The 5,944-nt window shown below is 34.8% G+C and overlaps 1 long non-coding RNA gene across 1 annotated transcript; it reads right to left on the bottom strand.

The window, feature by feature from the left end:
• Window positions 1-3,863: 3,863 nt before the first annotated feature.
• On the bottom strand, window positions 3,864-4,149 carry LOC128921454 (uncharacterized). Its single transcript, XR_008470897.1, has 2 exons — window positions 3,965-4,149; window positions 3,864-3,906 (listed from the first exon to the last, which is right to left on the bottom strand). It is a non-coding gene; the product is annotated as an uncharacterized LOC128921454 (long non-coding RNA).
• Between the last annotated feature and the right edge of the window lie 1,795 nt (window positions 4,150-5,944).

The raw sequence follows: 5,944 nt of genomic DNA, 5'->3' as shown, positions 1-5,944 counted from the left end.
AAGTTATGACTGTCAACAGTGACGTGGGAGCCAAGACGCGAGTGCGCTGACTGTTTGTTTGATGACAGGAGATATCTCGTCTTGTCCTCATTCATCACTGCTATATATTAAATGATTAAGGCTAATAAACCATGTTTATGACTTTGAAAATTGTGTTGACTTTGCTGTTAAAAGATATAGAAAGTTTTGGTGGCGGTAGAAAATGTTTGCGGTTGCATCAGAACGCAACAGTATAATACCAATAACAATGAATATATTTATAGCGATTTCAATTGTAGCCTTTAGAAATCCAGATAACTCAACTCATTCATACGACATGTACTACCTTGCAGTACACAAATGTCCAACACACATTGCAATACAATATGCAAGCTCTTTTTGAGCATAAATTAGTTCTATTTCTCTTACTTGTAATCCACTAGAAAGCAAGGTAGATATGTTTTTGCCGCGTGTGTTAGGCAGTTAGTTTAAATACAAATGAAGATAATTCTTGATTTTAGTCGAGCGTTTGCTAATCTTAAATTCCACCGCTATTGCAAATTGTTCTACCGATAAGGCGCTGCATGAGTAGGCATTCATGCACACACGTGCGCTGCATGAGTAAGCATTCATGCACGTACTACTTTGACAGCCGTTCTACCCCGTGTTGCAACTATTTCAGTTCCTTCCTCAAAATAGTCACGAGTCATAGCTAAGTTTTGCAACAATTTAGTTTACCCTACACTTGTAAATACGTATATGATTGTTTTCTTATTTATTTTTCTGCAACAATAAAAATCAGTCAGTTTGGTGAAGCTTGGATTATTTAAGTAAGTGAAGTCAAATAGTAGAAAATAAATATGCAAAAAAACTTATTTGTAAATGTGGTCAGAACTACTTGTTGAGATTTTTAAATATATAAATCTTTTTCAGTGGTGATTAATTGTGTTTGCTCTTTACAAGACTGAAGCTCCTGATTTATCAGTGATGACTTTAATAATTAAAACTTTATTTTATGCGAACACAGACACTCATGAATTAGCAGTCGAAACACATATTAAGGTTAGGCCTTTTTGGACTTCTCAAGATATAGGATTATTTTGCTAAGTTTAATTTGGCTGACTAGTATACAGGCACGATACTACTTTTCTTAACTGATATTTTTCAACGTCCTTGTAAACCATCTAATATTTTCAATATACACACATACAAACACACAGGGTGACAATTTATTTTGTAAACCATATTAGAATCATTCAGCGATTTCTTTAAATAAGCGCGTTAAGTGCATCACCAGGCGTATGAGTAATACCATGTATACATTTCTAAGAAAAGTGGCTGCATGAATATCCAAATTACAGTTCATAGCTTAAAAGTATACAATGAAGTATGGATAGCATATTCATGCAGATATTATCTTTTACTTTCGCAAAATGTGGCACACAAATTCTCATTTGATTTTTATTCAAATTGATTGCCTACGGTATGTTCTCCATTTATTGCATTCGTTTTCATTGCTGTAGTAGGTATTCGTTGTTGACTAGCAACTGTAAAATCAGTGCTTCTTGCCAACTTTTGTTGCAACCGCCATTGTCAGGTAACAATTCTGCAATTTTCGCTCGTATTTTCTGCAGTTTTATTTGCCTTTACAGTTTGAGACATTTATTTATATTTATGGATATCCACTTATGAAATAACGAGCCTGCAGCCAGTGTTTGACTAACAGAAAAAAATTGCTACCCAGGTGCTTATCTGGCTATGTCTGTATATATATATATATATATATTTGGCGTAGGAACCGCTTTAAGCGATTATAGCCGATGTTTTCATTGGGGAGATTTTTTTTTATGTGGTGGGTCCCAAGCCCTACGCACAACCGCAGAAGCGGGCTTCGCCTTCTCACTTTAGCTCGCCTCCAAACGGATGTCTGTTAGCTACCCAGAGGATACTTGGTCTAAAACCGGAAGTCGTGAGCTGCTTGAGTCATATGCAAAAGAATCGTTCCTGGCCACTCCCAAGTGAATGGCAATCAGAAACTTTCCTCACTTGCGTGAACTTCTACATATGACCCCATCCCCCTAATGTCTGTCTGTATATAAATTCATTTCAAAAAGTGCTTGACGATGATTGGGGATATAGGGTGTGGTGTTAAAAAACGTCAAAGTTTATTTAGAGGTATATGCTTATAAATATGTATTTGCGGTGCTCAATTTCTTGACTCGTTGTATTTAAATTAGAATTTAAATATACTATGATGAAGTGAAGTTAATAACCATTTGAGGGTTGGTCCTACTGAGCGTTTATAAAGGTGTTATTTATAGCGCGGTATTATTTATTACAGTGGAACTTCCATAACTCGAACTTCTATAACTCGAACATCTCCATAACTCGAACTACTATATTATATGGCAATAGAAGTAATTTTTCATATAAATTTTCTTCCATAAATCGAACTTTTCGACCAAGGCATAATACAAATTTTAAAATTTTACTATCGAGGCAAAATTTTAAAAGAATTACTATATCGTATGGAGGTGAACAAAAAATAGATTGTATAAATCATGTAACAAAGGCATGGGATACAGACGTCAAGAGCCAAAAAATAACAAACTTCAACAAACAAAATTACAGAATACATGTTTTAACGTATGAACATAAGATATTTTGCGAATTAAATAAATAAAACTGTGTGTAAATCTATATTTTACAGCTTTTAGAAACGGTTATGTTTTAATGAAAATTTCTATAACTCGAAGTCTCTCTAACTCGAAGTTTTTTTGTGGATTATAGTGATTCGAGTTAGAGAAGTTCCACTGTAATTGATTTCTGATACAAATTATTTCATGACAAGTCTTGCATTGCCAAGCGTAATAATTTTTCTGGAAGTCAATATGTAGTCCATACCATCTTTTCCACAAATGTTTCCAATTTATTACTAAGAGACACTTTAATTCTAGTTTTTAAAATTTGACATATTTCCAAAAATCAGTAATTTGGCTATAGAAAAAAAATTGTATATTGGATCTTTTAATCAAAGCAACTCATTTCTGAAGTATCTTATGTAAAATATATATTAAACTTATTTGAGATTGGTTTCGCATTTAAAATAAATCGGTACAAGTTATGTTTTATAAGTTTTAAATGCATATCAAATACATTGAATTAAGTATTTAAGGAGGTAGGCAGGGTTGTTATGTAGACTAAATGCTCTGTATTTTCCGCGATACTCCCATCTTGATAACAAAGACTTCTTTGCCATAACAATCGTAAAATGTTACGTGTAATGGCAATACCGTGTGGTAAGTAATTAAATTTGCAACATTAGTAACTTAAAACAGGTTAGGTTGCGTGATACGTTCTCAATGCAACTCAATTTCGGTAGATGTGAAAGGAAACCGTGAAACAGCATGATACCACATTTAAAATGCCACAAGCACATAATGAAGCCAACCAAATCTGTATGTTAGTAGGAGAACTTACACGGATGTGTATATAAAACATATCAACGAAATTAATGTTCACATATGTTAATAGTATACATCTAGGTTCACAAGTATATAGTCGTTCGTTCTTATATACATGCATATAGTTACATGATTACAGGTTAAGGTACACAAGCGACTTTCGAGTTATACAACATATGATAGTTCCATTACAGTTGTTAACGCTACGTAAGCTCATTTGTTATTGGCCTCCTTTTGTTTTGGTTTCCGGTGCTTGTTAGCGCGTTGGCTATGCGGTTCACCTCGCAATTATGTGTACATATCTTGTTTTCTGTGTACTCTTTCAGTTACAAATACTTATTTGCCATATGTTCGGTTTATGCTGCTGTTGAATTATTCTTTCTGCTTGATGTTGCCTTCAGCGTGCTGCATTTAACTACACAATTTGGCAGTGCGGGAACGGCATGCATATCTCTGATTCGATCTACAGAATACATGGAATCCTTAAAAATATACGATCTTCTTCACTTATATATATGTACTTTCAATATACATTCAATAATTCCAATTCTCACAATTCATCGAAATTCGAGGTTTTCTTATATTTATATAATTCCGCGTACGAAAAAATTGATTATTAAAGAAGTTCTATCCATAGAATTTTGTCAGGAAACTACAGAAAATATGAAGCAAAATTCAGATTGCGTGATATAATTTAACCGGAGTGCCTTTGGAAATATCAAAGCATAGCGGAAGTATCCAATGAAAAATTTAAAGACTTACTTGTGCATTAGTTCCGCTCGTTATTTAGGCTGCGCGATACCTCTTGAGAATTTTTTGTTGGTATTGGATATTGCATTAAACCGCATAAAACCTTGGGGTGAAAAAATGTTTTGAAATGGAATACAAAACATAAAAGTGAAAAGTAAGTCAAGGTGGAAAATATTGCTGTTACATAAACATTGTAACTAGATCGCAAAAAAGTGAAGGCGTAAAAACTACAACTGTTTCCAATGTTATATTTAATTGAAATTCTTGGTTAAGTTTTTAATTAATTTCTTCACATACAGTATATACGCAAATTCATATGTGCATATGCGCTCATATTGTATAAAAAGCGGGCAGGGCCATCCACGCCTACAAACAAAAAGCGCATAAGTGTGTCAATGTAATGCATCAGTTTCACTGCTGAAAGCAAAAAGCGCGTGAATGGCGAAAAACCGATGATAATTGTAGGATTAAAATATTTCAATTAAAGCGCTGGAACTGGCTTCCATAGCACAATGATACATCTGCATACAATTGTAATTGGAATTTCGCAAAGGCTGTGGCGTAAAAAGCTAGGGCTTAAAGCGTATGAATTGATATTAATATTATAAGTCGAATAAAGCGCTTTTACAGATGCCCTTTTTTACACAGCATGTTGCACAAAATATAATAGTTTCCTTAAACTAAAGTTTATTTGTATCACCTAAAACTAATCGGGTTAGATCTAGGTGATATATACATATCTCGAAATGATCAGGATGACGGGACGAGTGTCTGTCTGTCCGTGCAAGCGATAACTTGATTCAAAATTGAGATATCTTAATGAAACTTGGTTCACATATTCTTTGGCGCCACAGATGGGCGCAATTGGACACTTATCACGCTCACAAAATGGCGTTAATCAATAAGCTCTCAAATGTTACAGCTAATCCATAAATAAAGATATAAAATTTAATACAGTATTGAATATTTTTGCAAAAGCTGGCGTGACCCGCCATGTAATAGATTTTTGTTCATATACATAGATAACTCAATTTATATAACTTTACACAAATACTGTTTATCATCTATGGCTTCACTTGTGGAAAGTTGTCGAAATCGGACTATAATTTTTCAATGCCCAGGATATCGAACATGGTAATTTCTAATTGAAAAAATAAATCTTTGAGATATTTTAATGTAATTCAAAGGAAATTATTTTCTTCTAAAAGTTTGTCTCTGTTCCAAAAATTATTAAAATCGGGTCAGAATTTCCCTTAGATCCCATATATATATATTTGGCGTAGGAACCGCTTTAAGCGATTATAGCCGAATCCACCAGAGCGCGCCACTCGTTCCTCCTTTTTGCTTTTTGGCGCCAACTGGAAACAGCAAGTGAAGCCAGGTCACTTTGCACTTGGTCTTTCCACCAGAGTAGAGGTCGTCCTCTTCCGCGGCTTCCTCCATGCAGTCCAGTACTGCATGGAACACTTTCAGAGCTGGAGTGTTTTCATCCATTCGTACAACATGACCTAGCCAGCGTTATTCGCTGAACTATGTCAATGTCGTCGTATAAATCCTACAGCTCATCGTTCCATCGTCTGCGGTATTCGCCGTTGATAATGTTCAGAGGACCATAAATCTTACGCAAAACCTTTCTCTCGAAAACCCCAAGAGTCGTCTCATCGGATGTTGTCATCGTCCACGCTTCGGCGCCATACATCAGAACGGGAATAATGAACGACTTGTAGTGTTTGATTTTCGTTCGTCGAGAG

This window comes from Zeugodacus cucurbitae, chromosome 4 (genome assembly GCF_028554725.1).
Source record: "Zeugodacus cucurbitae isolate PBARC_wt_2022May chromosome 4, idZeuCucr1.2, whole genome shotgun sequence".
NCBI classification, from domain to species: Eukaryota; Metazoa; Arthropoda; class Insecta; order Diptera; family Tephritidae; genus Zeugodacus; species Zeugodacus cucurbitae.
Note: the sequence above shows the minus strand (reverse complement) of the source record. Positions and strands in the feature narration are given on the sequence as shown.